Source organism: Arabidopsis thaliana, chromosome 3 (assembly GCF_000001735.4).
Source record: "Arabidopsis thaliana chromosome 3, partial sequence".
In the NCBI taxonomy this organism is placed as follows: domain Eukaryota; kingdom Viridiplantae; phylum Streptophyta; class Magnoliopsida; order Brassicales; family Brassicaceae; genus Arabidopsis; species Arabidopsis thaliana.
Genome location: NC_003074.8, coordinates 14,255,187 through 14,275,138, shown reverse-complemented (window position 1 = coordinate 14,275,138; position 19,952 = coordinate 14,255,187). Strand labels below are relative to the sequence as shown.

The window sequence follows — 19,952 nt, the reverse complement described above, 5'->3', positions numbered from 1 at the left end:
GTGACCGTAGACTTGGGTAAGTCAACTTCTCATTATCAAATTTATATATAATAGTTTCAATTACGGTTTGAATCACAATCACATAAAAACTTATATCTCTATTACTTTTCTAATTTAAAATGCAGGTATTTTTGTGGAACTCAACTTCAAACGAACCAATTCACAGAACCACCGTTTCATTCTATTTTCATTAACGTCTATTTTTATTTCAATGCAAGTTTAATCACTACTCCCATTTCAAGTAAACATCTTATCATTTCTTTTTCAGCTTTAGTATTTTGATTAAACAGAAATCTGATTGATTCATAGGCAATGCAATACAATTACTTTTCCTAAGTTTCACCTATTAATCTAAATGTAGCTACATAGATTGTGTATGCATACTAACCAAAGTACATGATAAAACATGATTGCGATTTCTTGCAATAGCCATCATCAATCATCTTGCGTTGCTTGAAATAACCATCTCCTCTTCTTGCTGCAATATCCAAAAACAAACCATATCCTTACATAAACATATATCCTGAAATGCATATCAATATTAAACCTTATAGAGATTAGGATTGAATCACAAAGAAAATAGTGAACAAGCGAGATTAGTTGATATATGTAAAGAAAGACGTGAGCAAATTCAACAACCAACAACCAAACTTGAAAGACGTGAGCATCTGACTTGACTTTGGATTCCATATTCACAATTTCGTGATGGATGAGAAGAGACATAATAACATATGAGAAACAATTCAAAGGGAAGATATTTTAAACAAAAGATATTTGAGTTGTATGACTTTGGCGTCTATGTATTTAGAAGACTCTGAAGTCTCTAGATATATTATAAATACCTTCATAGCTGCATCCACCATTGCTTGCGCTATTGACTTTGAGTCAGTGACAATTTCAATCATTTTTGGCTCCATTTCCTGCGAAGCAGAATCATGAGAAAAGAATTTCTGTGGCTGTTACTATTAGAAAAAAAAATACACAAAATAAGTCTATGCTTTGAACATTAGCAATCTGAAGACAAAGTTTTCACGGGCGTAGAAGTTTAATTAACTTAAGCTTATTTTAGTTACATGCGCATCGGAAGTGTGATGCAGTGTCAGAGTCCGTTGAATTTCTGTTCCTCTTACTTTGCTATTGGTTGCGATAGATTAAGCAGAAGAGCGACCAATGCAAACCAAACCACTAATCTATGAAAAGAGATTGCTTAAGAAAATCATAAAAAGGAACACGGTTCACTGAAAAAACAGATACAAAACACAATTACATAATCAAAGCAGCATCTTATACAAACAAATCAAATAACGCAGTGATGTTCATATTAACCTGATTTAGGAGGAGGGCTTCGTGCAGCTGAAGGGGGAGAAGGAGGGTTGCTTGAATCTACAAGAGTACGATGATGAAGAGCGTTTGTTTTGTATAAATATACTTGCAGGTTTTTCCATCAAGAGAAGCTTATTCCAATGGAAGAAACTGTCGGAATTATCTAATTGTAACGGAGAAGAGAGCGGATTGTTCGGGATGTCAGATGAGAATCCTTCAGTCGTAAAGACAACATATTTCAGGAAGATAAGGGATTTTGTCTCTGTTTGGGCCAAATAATTAACTGCTGGGCATATTTGGCCTGATTCCAGCCCAAAACAGAATATCTTTTATAAGCAAAAACAAAATAGGTGTTGTCTTATTGTTGGGCTTAGGAATACTAATTTGATTTGGGCTTAAAATCCGAAATTTGTTTCTTTTAAAATATCTATCTTCTCTGGAATTTAAATAAAACTTTTTGAACTATAGTGTTTACTAAAGTTTTTTAATTTGCCACATTTTTTTAAAAAAATCACTTTTTTAAAAACAAACTCACAACATTCGAAAATTCAATCCAAAAGACCTTAACATATATTTTATAAAAAAAATCATTAAAACAACATATATACACTACTCTTCAACATCCCAATTTCGTCAACATCCCGAGTAGAAAGATATTTATATTCTACACAAAAACGTTTTATAATATTCCGTTAATAAACTAAAACTTTCAACCGCAATCCCACGTAACATGCTTAAATCACATATTATACAATTAAACTCAATTACAAAACATATGATTCAACTATACAAAAAATCATCAATATATAAATTTGGTAAAAAAACTATCCCTGCGGTGTACCGAGGGTCAAAATCTAGTATAGACATATAAATTAGTAAATGTAAATTAATATGTGCTACATTTAAATGACCAATAACACATGTAAAAACAAATTTGATAATTTTCCTTTTATTGAATAAATGTTAATTGTTTATAAATATATAGACATATAAATTAGTATATGTAAATTTGTTTACTTTTTAAGATTTTCTATTTTTTTAAGAGAATAAAAAATTAAATTTTGAATGACACATGTAAACATCTGATCGTTTGACTTGACACGTGGCACGATCCTATGAATTAGTAACTTTGAAAACCATACTTTATATAATAAGATATTATATCTAGATTTATAAACAAAAGCAAAGAGATCAATAGACTATAGCTATTAGCTAAAGATCGAGAGTGTAACGAACAGGAAACAAATTTCACAAGGGAAGTAAGTTTCTTTTCATACAAGTAATCTTTATTTTGTTTTGTGATCCGTGGTCAATTGTGATTAAAACATTCGAAACAGTAGTTTTCTAGTTTTCTTTTGTTTTGTGCTTCTAGAACAAGATATTGTAGTACAAAAAATCCAAAAATCACTATCAAGTTGGTTGTAAGCGATAAAGGGCAGAGATAACTTCTAGAAACTATATTGTGCCGTAGATAGGATCAACTTTACACACGTTTTACTATTTTATTTTATTTTAATACTAATTAATTGGTATAAAATTTGATTACGATCCTAATATACATTTTTTTTTTTATCTCAAATCAAAATTAATGTCGTCGAATAATGATATTTATGCTACAAGAAGGTGGATGTATCAAAGAGTTGATCGCGGAACTAATGTACCATCAAAAGAATTTTGCCAAGGATTGAAAATTTTTATGAGATTAACTAAGAATCAACTTTCATATCTCGAAACCGGGAAACTTTTTTGTCCATGTATCAAATGCGAGAATGGAAAACCTTTACTACCAGAGGAGACTGTGTCGAGGCATTAATATAATAGAGGTTTTATGTCTAATTAACGGAGTCAGCGAATCCTTATGTGACAATAGTTTTAGATGCGTTTGATTTTACAGAGTCAGGATTTGATCAAAACATGGACGAAGAACCTAATGCTGATGCAAAAAAGTTTTATGATATTTTGGAGGCTGCAAAACATCCAATTTATGATGGATGTAAAGAAGGACTTTCACAATTCTCTTTAGCTGCTCGATTCATGAGTTTGAAGACTGATTATAATTTGCCACAGAATTGTATGGACTCGATTTGTGAGATTATGAAAGAATATTTGCCAGAAGGTAATAATGCTTTGGAAATCAAGAAGCTAATGCGGTCTCTGGTTTTACCTTATCAGAAAATCGATGTTAGTCAAGACAATTGCATGATATTTTGGAAAGATACTGCAAACGGAGAGCACTTACAGTTCTGTAAAAAAGATAGATTTCGCCCTACTCAAAGGCCTAGTAAATAAAAAGTCCCACTCCGGCAGATGTTTTATTTACCGGTATCTGATAGGTTGAAAAGATTATATCAATCTGAAAATACAGCAAAAGATATCAAATGGCATGCAAAACGTACGATGATTGATGGAGAAATATGTCATCCTTCTGATGGAGAAGCATGGAAACATTTTAATGAGGTATACTCTGATTTTGCATCTTAGCCTAGAAATGTTTACCTTGGGTTATGTACGGACGGGTTTAGTCCATTTGGAATGTCTGGACATAACTATTCACTATGGCCGGTAATCTCGACTCCGTATAATCTGCCACTAGATATGCATGAAACAAGAATTGATGTTTTTAACAATTCTGGTTCCTGGTCCAAATCATCCGAAGAGAAGTCTTGATGTTTTTCTTCAGCCATTGATAGAAGAGTTGAAAGATTTGTGGTTTAATGGTGTTAACGCTTACGATATATCTACCAAGCAAAACTTTCTCTTACGAGCAGTACTTATGTGGACAATAAATGACTTTCTTGCGTACGCTATGCTTTCTGGGTGGACAACGCATGGTAGGTTGGCATGTCCTTATTGTATGGATCAGACGAAGGCATTTCAGTTAAAGAATGGTAGAAAAACAAGTTGGTTTGACATTAGTGTTCTTTACCAACAGATCACTACTATCGACGGAACACAAAAAAATTTAAAAGAGGAAGAGTTGTGAACGACAATCCACCTGATTTGCGTACAGGTGAAAAGTTCTTGAAAGAAGTTGAATGTTGTCCGAAAACAGTTGTGTGTGGAGGAAACCATGGGCGATTACGAGGATACGGCAAAACTCACAACTGGCATAAGCAAAGCATCTTATGGGAGCTACCTTATTGGAAAAATCTTATGCTTCGACACAATCTTGATGTGATGCACATATACTTTACTTAATGTGTAGGGGAAGACAAAAGATAACATCAGATCACGTCTTGATTTAAAAGAGTATTGTACTCGAAAAGATCTACACTTAACAGCTGAGGGCAAAGCTCCAATCCCTAAATTCAGATTACAAGCCGATGCAAAATCAACTTTTTTGCAATGACTCGACAATGATGTCAAATTCTCTGATGGATATTCATCAAGTCTATCTAACTGTGTTGATCTATCTGGAGGAAAGTTAAGAGGAATGAAAAGTCATGATTGTCATGTTTTGATGCAACGACTTATTCCGGTTGCGTTTGCAGAGCTAGTCGATAAATCTGTTCATGAAGCGTTTTCAAGTTTATATCTATTTTTTTATTTAAATTATTATTATTAGAATCTATATAACATTACGTGATTCTGAAATAAACCAATCCTTAGTAAACATTTAGTAACAGGTCCTTACGAGATTCTTTTGATGTCAATGTCTTTTTGCTTTTAGTTCGTTATAGGAGTCTTTGCGTGTTGGTTAATGGGAGTTTCTGTGTTGGTTAATGGAGTCTTTGTGTGTTGGTTAATGGGAGTTTCTGATTTTTTGTGTTAGATAGTATTAATTAGTTTGGTGTGTTTCAGGTAAAGAATGTCTACTTTACAACAGGAGAACCAACCTCGCCGCAGTAAGCGTGTGCAAGGGATAGAGTTGAGTTCTACTGTTGGATTAAAGAAACATAGAAAAAGCAAGAAAACTCTGGCAGAGAAAGCAGCCATAGCCCATCTTCAAAGGAGGAAGAGACTGAACAAGTAGCTGATGTTCTTGGTTCAGACTTGGCTGCACAAGAGGAAGAGACTGAACAAGTAGCTGATGAAGAAATCCAACCAGCTGAACCAGCTGAAGAAGATCACCAACCACCTGAAGAAGAAGGAATTGAAGAAGAAATGGCTGTAGAGGAAGCTGGAACTGAAGAAGAGGGAACTGAGATTCTGTCCACTGAATCAACTCAAAGCCACCAATTCGCAACCAAGAAAAGGAAGACACGGGAACCAACTAGGATGCGTAAAATAGCAAAGCAACCTGACGAGAAGCTAGAAGTTGAATTTACTTCTCTGGGTGAATATGTAGGTTCAGGATCAGTCACACTTTCATCTTTCTTTGGTCCTCTTGTGAGAGAGCATGTACCTGTTTTGGTTCATGACTGGAGGCACTTACCTGATGAGACTAGGGACACACTCTGGGAAGAGATTCAGGTATATCAGTCTCATTTGCTGAGTTTAATCATTGCATGATTGTGTTTAACTATGTGTTTTCAATGTGTAGGGGAGGTTCAATTTGAAAGAAAATTGGCAAAAGGATGTTGTTTTTAAGCCGATGGGTTATGTGTGGAGGTCTTCTAAGTCGAAGCTCACAACGAAAGTGCGTGCAGTGAAGAGCAAGACGGATTTGCTTTCGCTGAAACCAAGTAACATACAATCTGTGACGGCTTGGAATGCTTGGGTGAAGAACAAGAAGACCACTGCCTTCAAGGTTGTGTATTATTGTTATTAAATTGACATTTGAATATCTTTAGAAGATGATTTGTTTTAATGGAAGTTGCTTTTGCAAGAAATAAGTGACAAGTACAGGATGTTGAGGAAGGCACAGATTCCACACACCACCTGCCGCAAAGGAATGATTCGCCTAGCCCATGAGATGGTATAGTATATGTCTACTCTGTAATCAATTAAGCTTGTGTAAATTGGTTACCATCAACTAATCACTATCTGTTTTGTAGAAAAAAAAAAGTTCCAACCCTAAATTGGTGACAAGAAGCAAGACTTGGATAGCAGGTCATACACACTTAGATGGGAGATCTGTCAACCCTGAATTTGCAGAGACGATTGTAAGACAATCATTCACTTGCTTTCTTTTTTTGTTTTGCTAGTACTTATTGTCATTACATTCTGTTTCAGGAAAAAATCAAATCTATTGATAGTGAAATGGACTCATCATCATTCACCGATCTTAAAGAAGATGCTGTGAGTCAAGTATTAGGTAAAGACAAGCCTGGAAGACTTAAAGGTATGGGCAGAGGAGTCACTGCAACTAAGTTAGCATTCATGTTAGCTAGAGATTCACGTGTGGAGAAGCTTGAAGCTACACAAGCTGATTTCCTCACAAAGCTTGAGGACTTGCAAAATGTAGTTAGTGGCTTAGATGCCAAAAAGGTAAATTATCTAACTGAATACACTTGTGCTATTAAGCAAAATTGAATGTTATATGTTACTAATTCCATTGTTTTTGTCAGGAACATGTGGAAGAGGTTTCTAAGTCTGAGGCTAGTAATGTTAGTGCAGAAGTTCGATGTCGGTTACTTGATTGGTGATCAGATGATGATGTTGTTGTAGGTGAAGGAGAATTCTGTTCTACTGAACAAATGAACAAGATTGGACGGATTCCACTTGGACGTAATGCTGCGGCTGTTGTTGTGAAGTCAGTGTCAGACGCCACAGCTTCTTTGTGAAGGCCTACACCATCAGTTTTCACACTAGGTGAAGCTTTAGGGAACAAGATTGTCTGGCCTTTCGATAAGATCATTCTAGACATTGATGTATCATCACCTTCTGAGAATCAGACTGCAGGATCTTTGGTAATATCTTTTTCTCATCACTTGTCAATTATCTAGCTGAACCTAAACACTGACTCTAGTCACTTATTATTTATGCATCATGCCTTAGGCTAAAGATTCATCAGCCGTTAAAATCATCATAATTGATTGGAATATGGCTGATTCTGTGGTTGGTGAGGGTCGGTTGTGTTCAACAGACCAACTAGAACTTGTGAACAATATGCCTCTTGGTCCTTCTGCTGGAATTGTTAAGGTTGAGAAAGTGTTTAACAAAGCCGCATATTTGTGGAGACCAAGTCCAGGAAAGTTTGTGATGGGAGATGTACTAAATGAGAACATTGCATGGCCACTTCATAGTATAAAATATGTGAATTCATCTCCTCCACGGTATGAAACAGCATCAGCAGATAAAAGACCATCACCACCACTGGTAAATTTCTGCACTTTAACTTACAGCCTATAAAATCACTTAAGTATTATTTCTGCTTGAATGCTTGGTATTATTTCTGCATGAATGCTTGGTATTGTTTTTGAATCTTGTAGAGCTTAAGTAACAGTACTGCTACCACCAGCAAATCTGCCAAGAAGAAATACATCATGTTAGATTACAAGAACGGAAGAGAAAGAGTTGCACAAGGAAGAGTATGTACCTCTAACCGTTCAGACACAGTCCACCATATGCCCCTAGGTCCAAATGCGAGCAAGGTATGTGTAGAAGTTTCAAAGATTAAAGATGTTGTTGTATGGAGACCAAACTCTGAAATTCAAACCATTGCCGATGCAGTAGGTAGTATTGTGGCTTGGCCTAGTGATAAAATCATGTTTGTGTAAACATTATATGGGTTTTTTTTGTTAAGTACTTTGACATTGAAATGTAATTTGGGATCTTGAATTTTATATAATATGAATTTCTTTCTAAATTTTGAATTTATGATATCTAAATAATATGAATTTCTTTCTGAATTTGGGATTAAAAATTAATTTATGAACTGGAAATAATTGAAGAAATATTGCATAATTAAAAATGCCTTAATATATAAATATTGCAATTAACTAAATGCTATTGTCTAATTATATGTAGCAAATTAAATATGCTATGTATAATAGTTATTTATATCAGAAACTAATCGCTATTAAATAATGATAGCGGAACAAAAAAGCGCTACAATATGTCTCCGACATATTATGACGGACGATGATAGAGCGCTTCTAATAACGCTATAGTATAATTAAATAGCGTTTTTCGGGCGCTACAAATGCTCCATATTTTTGTAGTGAATCAAGGGGTGAATACAAATAACTCTGAGAATAATAGAAGTTCCATGGATGGTTTCATTGATAAGGGCAACTCTAGGGTTCATCAGGTGGCTAATAGGCGAAAGGCACATACCCTAGACGATAGATTCAAAAACCGGGTCAATCCACTCTCGTGACAGAGACCCTCATAACTCTACCACTTCCTAATCTTAACTCTCATTGATGAAACATAGCAGAGCAGGGTTTAAGCAACAATCTACCAAAGTCATTAAGCAGTCTAAACATCCAATCTCTTCGAATAGAATCTACAAATCTCTGGAATTCGTAGATCATGCATCCATTTGAACGTCTTTTGGACGCTGGATACCTATGGTCGAATTCCCACATTAGCCAGCGAAAACCGCATAGGGGCCAACGAATCCAGAAGGGATCTAACCTAATCTTAACCACCTGACTAACCTAGAGATTACCCTAATCTAATCCATCCTCAAGAACCCTAATCACTACTCAAGCAACATAACTAAGAACACAAACCCAGAAATTACTGAAATCATATCAAAATGTAGATCTAAACAAGATAAACAACTTTGCTCAAGAACTAAATGAAAAAACGAAATAGATTAAGAGTAATTAAGGTTTCAAGATTCTAAACACACAAAGAAAAACTACAGAATAAAAGCTTGGTCCTTTGGACAAATCCCAAAGAGCATATTTATACTAAAATCCCAAAAATCCTAGATTCACTAGAAGAAAAGAGACTTGAGGTGGTTTGGATGGATGCTCGATCTTGGGGATCGAGTAAAGAGGGTGCTGCAAAGTCTGTGCCTTTGCCTCCATGCTCCGAGTGATCAATTGGTCGAGTAGTTGCTTCTTCCTCTGCTATTCGTATGCTCAAATGTCTGGTTGAGTGGGGAATGAGGAGGATCTGGGGACGCTTTGAACGATCAACAAGTCTTGTAGAGTAGGTTGCCCTTGATCGAGTAACTGGTCGAGTAGAGGATCGAGTAGGAGGTCGAGTAGAGTCTGCTGCCTCGTCTATAGCTGGCTATATCAAGTGAAGGGGTCGATTGAATTGCCTTGCTGCTTCTCTCCTAGTTTGATAGAGTAGAGGGTCGAGTAGATTCCTTGTAAGCTCCTTCTGCACCTGAAAACATACCAAAACATGTCATATGTACGCAAGATGATCCTAAATGTCTAAGTGTGCAAAATAAGCTAAATGTGATGCAAAATGATATGATACAATGAGTGATCACTAAGCTAAATGATGATAAATACATGCCTAAAATGAGTAAAATACGGTGTTATCAACTCCCCCAAACTTATCTCTTGCTTGCTCTCAAGCAAACAAAAAATCTTAAGTTGAAGCAGAGGTTTGAAGGTGGAAATTTAAAAACCGAAGCATGCATATAGAGCGGTTGAGATCAATGTCCAAGGTAGCTAATTCTAGGTTGCAAGGTGATGGATCCTTACTTAAAAACTTTAGCCATACTCGTCACAATGCAACCTAACAACTGCTTTAATCTATTCAAGCATTCACATCAACCAATTCCCTTTAACGTTTATTAAGCACGAACATTGGATCAAGCAATACAATGGTTATGAACTCATTTGGTTTCGGGCTTAGGCTAAGAGACAAAAATGGTTCCTCTAATGACATGGTTGAGTAATAGGGGACTCTCATAGAAAAGATTGAGCTTTAGTACAATGCTAAAGGTAAAAACCAACGGACACATACAAGAACAGACTCCCATCTACCCAATGATATATAGTGTGATAGCTAAGAAGATAATCCCAGTCCCTTAGGTGTCCTAACTCTACCCTTTTTTCTGATTCTATCATTTTTTGCTTCTTTAAAACGATTCAAGAATCTAGCGGGTTTGGTTTTAAACTTTGACAAACTTAAGGCTTTTCTTCTAATCTTAGCATAGAGGGCGTGTTACCCTTTCTTTGAATTATAATGCCTAACTTTCTTTGAATTCCAAACAATTTACTAGACTAACACTTTCTTTTGTATCCCCCTTAAGAACTCTAAACTCTTACACTCTTTTTTCTTTTCTTTTCATGCTCATTCTCTTTCCCATTCATTCCATACACAATCCCAATTCCAAATACAAGTCTCCACCTAGTCCTATCAACATGAAAGACTGCTCTTGTCGGCTCATACCTAACACGTTATACCAAGCTCAATCGGAAAAAGATCTCACAATCACACACAAATGATCTTTGGCTTGAAATAAGGTTAGGCTCAGGGTATGAGAAACTGCTCTAAAAGTGAGAGTCAGCTACTTGGATTAACAAAGGGTGGTGAAGTGAATAAGATAATCCAAGTATGTATATGGTAGCCATGAGTTCACAAACAATGCATAGACATGATAATTGCAAATTCATTTCAGGTTCTAATAGATAGGGAATGGCATCAGATTAGCGAGTTTCGAATCAAAGCAGTATAGTCAAGTTGTAAATTCAAAGCAGGGTGCAGTCTTACTTCAGAGAAACAGTCGGTTATGCAACAGAAAACTAACAACCTGGGCATTGAACTTACTTCACCGAATCAAAACATGCTTAACGGTGTGAAATCATCATTATCCCCTATGCAAATGAGCAATCCTAAATGCAAGCACTCTATATACAATCCTAAAATGAAATACAATCTACATGATGCTTAACTGTTTTTGTGAAGTCATTTTCTGAAAAAATTTCAAATTTTTATAGTTTTTTTCTATGTCTTAAATGATGCAAAATTTGAAATAAGAAAAGAGAACACAATGTCAAACATGTCTTGAACCCTCCCCCAAACTTAAATTACACAGTCCCTTGTGTAATAAAAATCTAGAGAGAATTCAAGACCAAAACAAAGAACACACAAATGAAAAATAAAAAGTTATGGTATAAACAATGGTGGTGGTGGTGTTACCTCAGCGGTCAGGTGAAGTAGACGGATACGAAATCGTCCATACTCTCTTGAGTATAAGCAGGGACTGATATTGAGGCGGGAAGGTTTTGCTCGTCCTGTCCGGTCGAGTAGTTGGTCGAGCGTGTGGATGCTCTTCTCTGCCTACTCCTCGGCTCTCTCAACTCGGAGATCATTTCCCGAGACTCAAATGATGAAGCTCGGGGTTGATCGATCGTGTTAGCTCTTCTTGCAGCAGAATTTGTGGAACGCTTCTTCTTACTTCGAGGGTGGGAGACGGGGGCCTTGGCTTGCTCTGGAAGTCTTTGATTTGAGCAGCCATACTCTTCAGCGACTTCTTCATGGTTCTCATCTTCTTCTTGAAACCTTTCATTGTTTTGCTGTGAAGATTCCCAAGCTCTTCAAGCACACCGAGATTCTTGTGAACTTCAGCTATCTCATCTCCTCCTTGATCAGCATCTTCTTCATAGTGAGCTTGCTCGAATTCATTGGTCTCTTGCTCTGGTTGTTCGCTATGTTGCTCGAATTCGACTTGTTGCTCAAACTCAACAGGATAATACTCTTGGTGCTCATAGTCAGCTTGAGTATACTCTTGTTCATCTTCTCTAGCTCCTCCGATGTCGATGTTCAGGACAGAGGAAGATGGCATGAAGTTGATGTTGCGCCTTGTCTTAACTGAAGTTCGGTTCTCGCAAGGTAGGGATAACAAAGAAGGTCCAAGATCCGGATGTTTGAACTTGAAGATGCAGTGATCTGCTGGAGTCGTCTTGTCAAGATAATCCTTTCCCTTGAGATAGTCAAGGTCGAGGAACTTGGGGTACACGTCAGGGGTTCCCAAGTGTATCCCCGCAGCTCCTAGGATTGGTGTTAAGATACCACCAACACAAAGACTTCCGCGAATCCATGAGCGATGGATGGTTGCAGCATACTCTCTATAGCTCAATAGGTGGTCCAAAAGAACAACAGCCAACGAAGTGTCTCCTCTATCACCCGCCATCTTCCTCTCATCCTTGGTCTCTCTCAGAATGAAGAATAAAGCTTGATCAATCATACATAGCTCTCCTTCATCAACAAATCTGGTAGTCTTCTTTGGAAAAAGGGTGTTGGCGATGCATTGGTAGAGGTATCTAATCACGAGACTTTGAATTAAAAACTCTTGCTCTTGGCAGGCGAGTAGGGCATTGGACCAGCGATTGTTGTCCAAAGAGAGAGTAGCTCGTCTTGGTCATAGTCTTGGTGGATACTCTCTCCGCTTGGAAACCCAAAAATAGTATCAAGGTGGCTGATATCCAGCGCATACTCGACACCCTTAACCTTAAAGGTAATGTAACCGAGACCTCCTCTTTCTTCTTTCTCCGAATCGTCAACATGAAAATGGACTTTGAGGGTTGCAAGGAGTTGGCAGCTCTCCTCTTTAAATCCCCCAAATTGGCAGCTCATGAACGTTGCAAGATTGGCCAACTCCATTAAGTATTCCACCTCCCCACGAATACCAAGCTCTTGTATTGTTTCCTTATGAGGGTATCTAGTTAATTCCCTCAAACTTCAATTCCTTCAAGTATTGATAATACTCGCTTGGGATTGGCTCTCTCTTCCTTCTTGGCCGGTTTCTTTTCCCAACAGGGGCTGGTGTATCATCCCCAATGATCTCAACCTCTTCCTCAGAAACCGCTTCTTCAAAGACTACCTCTTCATGGTGTTCTTCCTCAGCCTCAACAATCCTCTTGCCTCTTGCTACTTCTTCTCTCTGCATGGTTGAACGACTTGAACTTCCACCTTTAATCGAGCTAGACCTTTGAGCACGGCGAGCTTGGTGAATTTGGCGATCAGTCATACCACTCATGTCAATTGCTGCAACCTCTTCGTTATCAATAGAGGATCTTCTAGCCCGAGATGAACTATTTCTTCTTGAATCCATGGAGTTTGGTGGTGAGCTTCAACAAAGTGATCAAAAACAACTCTCCAAGAGGTATCAAAGTGGAAAGGATTCGGTTTTTGGTGATGGAATTTGAGCTTAAAAACCGGTCGAAAATTTGAGGATGGAATTGCGAATGATCGAGTAACTTTGGTGAGGTATGGTGATGGTGAGAACAAATTCTTGAGGAGTGAAAGGGAGAGTTTGCAATGAAGATTTCGATGATTGATGAGAGATAGAGGATTTGCAAAAAATGAGATGATGAAAGAGAGAATTTCAAAGATGGTTTGGCGATTTCAATGGGTGGAGGAGGATGGTCTTTGGTTTCTTTTGGAAGGGATAGAAGAGCGAGTTGGAAACAGTGAGGGTATGGGTAATTGTTTTGTCCATCAAGTAATGGAGTGTTGGGGGAACAAGTGGGGTCACGCGACTTATGCCTTGGTCTCCAAATAATTCAAGCTCGAGTAAATGGTCGAGCATCCTCTTGAAATGCGCAATACTCGATCAAACGATGGAGAGTTCTTTGCTTTTGAACACTCGATCAAACAGTGAGGATCATTTCTCTCATTTGGTCAATCAATCCAACGGCTTATAATACTCCTCCTCGTTTTACTCGATCAACGGTTGAGATGATTCTTGACTTGGTTTGAATTTATTCGATCATTGACTCTATAAAGGTCAATGAAATAAACCTGAAACACTTAAACAAAAACATCAAAAATAACAAGGAAAGTAGAAAGTTATATATACGGATAGACATGAGACTTCCTCCCAAGTGAGCTTGTTTTAAGTCACTAAGCTTGACTCTTACAGAGCTTAGTCACAAAAAGGTTGAAGAGAGGAGATGAGAAGTCCTCATCTTTAGTGGTTGAATTTTCAGTGCCTTGACATATGGTAGGATGAGTGCTCATTTGATTTCTCTTCAAAATAAGCTTCTTTCTGATCAGTATAGTAGTCATCTTCTTCTCAACCAGGCTCTTTTGACCAATCCTCAATTTCAAAACTTGGGTTACCTTTAACCATTTCTTGAAGTTCCAGAATGGTGTTGTTTAACTCTTCCATCTTATGAGTTAACTTTCCAATGGTATTTTCCTGAGCTTTGTATCCAGTCCAGAACTCCAAGAGTTCTTTAGCAACAGAGTCAAAAATCAAGTGTTCTTCTTCAGTAGAGGGGTTGGTTGGTTGTTTATGCACTTCTGGAGAATAAGTAAGAATAGGGATTTCCTCCTCACTCAACAACTTACTCTCTAAGCTTTTTTCCTCTAAATGAACTCCTTTCTCATCTTCTGGTGTAAACCATTCTGTTGTGAAATCATTGTTCTCTTTGATAGCTAGTGCAGTTTCCATCTTCTCTAGATCAATGCCCATCGAATACTTATTAACTCTTTTTTCAAAATCTCAAAGTTGATCTTTCAGCTTCATCACCCTTGAAGATAACCCCTCTATGACTCTGCTTTGCCATTTAAATTTTTTTCTCATCTCATACCAGTCATCTTCTGTAGGATCTTCAGTCTGAGCTAAACCTTTTAAGGTTTTCTTCTGATGGCCAAAAGTTCTCTTCAGCTTGCGGAGTTGAGAAGTATAGTTAAATATTGGTGGGGTTCGCCTTTGTTTGCCCTCAAGCAAAACAAAAGATTGAATCTGTGAAAGAGGTTTGAAAAATGTAGAAACTCCCAATCTCTCTAGCTTATTACCCTGAGCATACAAACCAAATCCATGCACTAAAGAGTTCTAGTCAAATCCTGACCACCATATAATTTTCCACTAGCCCACACTACATCCTAGATTCCATACCAAAGCACTCAACTATATCCACTAGGTTATCATTGTTGGGTCTCATCAATCAAGTTAATGTTTAAGAACCTTCCAGACTCATTCCTGTACTATACCATAACAAATCGACCATTCATTTTCTTTTTATTTTTTGGTATTCTTTCTCTCTCCCAGACTTATTCTTTTTAGAGAGTAAAGAAAAGGGAACTCGCATACTGGATTGACACCCTTGGCATTTTTCCAACCTTTGTAATTGATCATTTCAAACAATGTATAATAATGGGGTCATAGGAAAGATTCCTACCCCTATACACTGTCTGAAAATCCTATCAATCTCTCATGTATATATTTTCTTTTTCTTTTTTTTTAATAAGGGGAGAGGAACACATTTTTTTTATCACATTGGTCGACTTATCAGGTATGAACAAAGAGCCAAGTCCCATGAACACTAACCGTTTTGATGAGGTAAAAGGAAGAGCAGTGAGATTACCTCCAACCTTTGTGGATTATGTTGGGAATGGACGTCCTTAAGTTTGTTGGTTGGCTTTCTGGATTTTCCATTAGTCGGATTGATTTGAATCTACAGTACTTAAGCAATCCAGACAATAAACTCGAGAGATAGATCATAATTTCAGACAAAAGTTTTGACTTAATAAAACAACTATCTAAGTAAGAATGACACAACTGACTCATAAGAAAAGAAAAGATGAATTTAGTAACTGACTCCCCCAAACTAAAATAACATTGTCCTCAAAGTTATTAAGCTAGGGAATCGAAAGAAAAATAGTCAAAAGTTAAAAGTTAGAGAAACGTGAGTTGCCACCTGAGAGTGTTGTCGATCGATACCACGGTGGTGTCGATCGACACTCTGGTCGTTTGCACAGCTTTGCGAATTCAGCTCAATGTTGTAGAGCTTGGGTTAGTGTTTTCAAATGGATCCTCCAGTTAGACTGTTAAATCACTAAATCATACATCAATAGTTTCAACAAAGCATAAGAAAATAAGTGCAACAAGTTCCAAAACAAATAACAAATAGGTTGAAATAAAACAAAAACAAAGTTAGAAAACAAAGCAAGATAGGGAGGATGGCTAATCTTCATGCTCCGAGTGCGGGAGAGTGACGACGGCGACGAGTGGGAGCAACACATCCGCAGCGAGATAGTGTAGCTATGGCGTTCCAGACGCTCTTGAAGCTGTCGACGACGTACTTCTGAAAGACATGTGGCTCCATCGGGATAGGAGGAGGAGAAGGCACCTGATATGGGAGAGCTGAAGAGGAAGAGCCACCTCGAGTACCCCCAGCAGGTCAATGAACTCATCCTCAGTCTGTGTAGGTGCGGATCCTGAAGCTGAACCTCTATGTTTCATGGTGCGTGGCGCGGAATGCAGAAGGGAAGGATCGGGATGAAAACCAAGCTCCTCATGCTCTCCTGTAATTCTGTAAGCGCATGGCAAGGTAACTGAATCATATGGTGCCATGTATCATCTCTGAAGCACCAAAGTAAGTTGCCTTTCAGCCAGTGAGAGTTCTTCAGATAAGTCTCATCCATAGTGAATATCGTTGTGTTGACCTCCTCTCCCTCAAAGTTGATGTGAAAGTGCTGAAATATAGGAGTGAGAAAACTGCAAACTCTCTCATATTTCTTCTCTTTACCTGTAAAGGGCTTGGTCTTGAGAGAGACCAAGTGATGAGCAAACACAGAGCCAAAGTTGACATTGCGGTCAACCTCCTCAAATCCCAAGCTATCTGGAAGAAATCATGAACAGCATGATAAAGTAACAACAACACATAAAGTCTCATCTTGCAAGGTTCCATCTTGCACAAGAGTGTGCTGTTAATCAGCCTAACCAAATATCGCAGAACAGGGTGACGAATCTCTGAGTGTACTGCGTCCTTGGAATCATAAATTCCATTGCCAAACCTGCTCCAGAAAATCTGAGCATCTTTAAACTGTCCAAGCAACGAAACTCCAGTGAGATCATTGTCAAAGCCATAAATGTCGCACAATACTCTGAGTGGTAGACTGTATCTGACACTGAGGATGAAGAAGATAAGAGCTCCTTCCTGAGCATTGCGTTTCCTGTCATTCACATAGTAGACCCTAACAAAAGCCATGAATTGTCTAACTAGCTCATGATACAAATCGTACTGCCTACAAATCGAAGAATTTAGAGAGATTTGAGTGAAAACGGCGGTTTGGAAGAAAAATGAAATGAAGAAGATGAAGTTTAGGTTATGTCGACTTACATGGAAAATAATGGTGTCGATCGACACTCGGATGGTGTCGATCGACACTCGGATGGTGTCGATCAACACCATCGCGTTTGGTTGACACCCTTTTTTATTTTTCTTTCTAATCTGAATAAAATTCTATAAAAACAAAAATCCTAAGTTAAACTCAAATGAATGAAATAATGAAAAAGAGGAATACTTACTAGTGGGTTGCCTCCCACTAAGCGCTTGTTTATAGTCAATAGCTTGACTTTGCAATTGCTTAATCAACAGGTGGGTCTTGAAGATCCAAAGGCTTTTCTACTGGAATCTCGGCTTCAGCCCAATAGTGTTTGACTCTCTGTCCATTCACATCAAATGATCTTCCATTGTTATCTGTAAAAATGATGGTTCCATATGGCCTAACCGAATGGACTATGTAGGGACCTGACCAACGAGAAGACAATTTTCCATGAAACAATGTCAATCTAGAATCATAAAGAAGTACCTGGTCATTAGGCTCAAAGGTTCGAGTGAGGATCTTCTTGTCGTGGTAAGCCTTTGTGCATTCCTTGTAGAGCCTTTGAGTTGTCATATGCATGAATTCGTATCTCATCAAGCTCATTCAACTGTATATGTCTCCTTTCTCCAGCTGATTTGATGTCGAAATTCATCATCTTGACTACCCAAGATGCTTTGTGCTCTAATTCCACTGGAAGATGACAAGCTTTACCGTAGAGAAGATGAAAATGTGTGGTCCCAAGTGGAGTTTTGAAAGCTGTTCTGTAAGCCCATAGTGCATCATCTAACTTATAGGACCACTCTTTTTTCGATTTTCCCACTATCTTCTCAAGAATCTCTTTAATCTGCCTGTTGGAAACCTCAACCTGTCCGCTCGTTTGTGGATGGTAGGGAGTAGCAACTTGATGTTGAACTCCATACTGAATAAGCAATTTTGCAAGAATCTTGTTATTTAAATGCTTACCCCTGTTACTGATAACAATGCCTGACACTCGAAGACGAGGGAAGATGATAGACTTAAAAAGTTTTATGACAACTGTTAAATCATTCTTTGGGCTAGCTATAGCCTCTACTCACTTGGAGACATAATCGACAGCTACTAGGATGTAGAGACTCTTGTTGGAAGGTGGGAAGGGTCCCATGAAATCTATACCCCAACAATCGAAGACTTCCACTTCGAGGATAAATTTCTAAGGCATCTCAGTACGCTTGCTGATCTTTCCCCTTCTCTGAAAAGGATCACACTGCGATATGAACTTCTGAGCATCCCAAGACATTATAGGCCATCAAAAGCCTGCTTGAAGAACTATGGATACTGTATTGAAGGTTGCAAAATGTCGTCCATAGTTAGAGCTGTGACAATGCGATAGTATATCAGGAACCTCTGTTGCAGCAATGCATCTCCTATAAACTCCATCAGAACAATGCTTATAGAGATAAGGTTCATCCCAATAATATCGCCTAATCTCTCTTAGGAATCTCTTCTTGTTGTAATCTGTAAAATTATCCGGCTCCACATCTGCAGCTAGGTAATTAACAATGTCACCATACCATGGGTAGTCCTTCTCGACCGTTGTGGTGGCGCAATTCTCAGTTGGTGACCAATTTCTTGTATTATCAAGAGGGTGTCGATCGACAATTTCAGTGGTGCCGATCGACACCATCGCGCAACTACGAATAACAACTTCCTCTGAAAAGTGAGTGTCAATCGACATAGAAAGGGTGTCGATCGACACTGAAGCTCGATTCTGCAACTTATCACATTTGTAGTAATCTTCTACAACTATATCAATCATGTATATGTTCTCCTCAAGCAAGAAATCATTAATATGGACATCATCATCGATCCTAATGCGTGACAAATGATCTGCTACACCATTCTCAACTCCTTTCTTATCTCTTACCTCGATGTCAAATTCCTGAAGAAGCAAAATCCATCTCAAAAGTCTTGGCTTAGCATCTTTCTTTTGCATCAAATACTTCAAGGCAGCATGATCTATGTAAACAATAACCTTGGATCCAACAAGATAAGATCGGAACTTCTCGAAAGCAAACACCACAGCTAACAACTCCTTCTCTGTAGTTGCATAATTCCTTTGAGCATCATCAAGTGTTCTACTTGCATAGTAGATGGCATGAAGTTTCTTATCTTTCCTCTGTCCTAGAACAGCCCTAACTGCAAAATCACTCGCATCACATATTACCTCAAAAGGTAGATCCCAATCTGGTGGTTGAACAATTGGTGCGCTGATCAAGGCTTGCTTTATCTGCTGAAAGGCATCATGACTGTTTGTACTGGGGATGCAACAATAATAATATACGAGATTTTGGGGGGTGAACGGAACTGGTCCTTTTTATTAACGATAACAAAGATCGAGAGATTACAGCAAACTAGTTTTGTCTCGGCGGTTATAGACTATCCTGCCGAGCGGAGAACTTAATCGTAAAAGTAGAAAGACAAAGTATAGAAATGGGAGAGGCACCGATTTTGGGCTAGGCGACGAGGTCGGGCTAGGCACCGATTTCGGGCTAGGCGACGAGGTCGGGCTAGGCAACGATTTCGGGTAAGGCAACAATTCTCTTTGTCTCTCAGCTAATAACCTCTGGATCGGATCCTGCTCCCAATCGTGTTTCTCTCTATTTATAGGGAATCTGAACCTTAAATTCCCTTTTGTCTCCTCTGCAAATTATGATTTTGCCCTTCTCGACCTAATGGGCCTTTTTAATGGCAAAAGGGCCTCTTCTTTATTGATATCTGTTTTGGGCCTC

The 19,952-nt window shown here is 38.1% G+C and overlaps 6 pseudogenes across 6 annotated transcripts; 1 reads left to right on the top strand and 5 right to left on the bottom strand.

The window, feature by feature from the left end:
* Positions 1-439: 439 nt before the first annotated feature.
* AT3G42090 lies at positions 440-917 on the bottom strand (annotated as a pseudogene; the record flags this gene model as incomplete). Its single annotated transcript has 2 exons — positions 440-478; positions 843-917.
* A 1,982-nt stretch (positions 918-2,899) lies between these two features.
* AT3G42086 lies at positions 2,900-7,919 on the top strand (annotated as a pseudogene; the record flags this gene model as incomplete). The annotated part of the gene is made up of 1 exon: positions 2,900-7,919.
* Positions 7,920-11,434: 3,515 nt separating this feature from the next.
* Positions 11,435-13,180, bottom strand: AT3G42083 (annotated as a pseudogene; the record flags this gene model as incomplete). The annotated part of the gene is made up of 3 exons: positions 11,435-12,324; positions 12,417-12,741; positions 12,884-13,180.
* A 791-nt stretch (positions 13,181-13,971) lies between these two features.
* On the bottom strand, positions 13,972-14,545 carry AT3G42080 (annotated as a pseudogene; the record flags this gene model as incomplete). Its single annotated transcript has 2 exons — positions 13,972-14,060; positions 14,149-14,545.
* A 1,501-nt stretch (positions 14,546-16,046) lies between these two features.
* Positions 16,047-17,270, bottom strand: AT3G42070 (annotated as a pseudogene; the record flags this gene model as incomplete). Its single annotated transcript has 5 exons — positions 16,047-16,219; positions 16,306-16,380; positions 16,605-16,677; positions 16,800-17,099; positions 17,199-17,270.
* Positions 17,271-17,486: 216 nt separating this feature from the next.
* AT3G42065 lies at positions 17,487-19,480 on the bottom strand (annotated as a pseudogene; the record flags this gene model as incomplete). The annotated part of the gene is made up of 1 exon: positions 17,487-19,480.
* Positions 19,481-19,952: the final 472 nt, after the last annotated feature.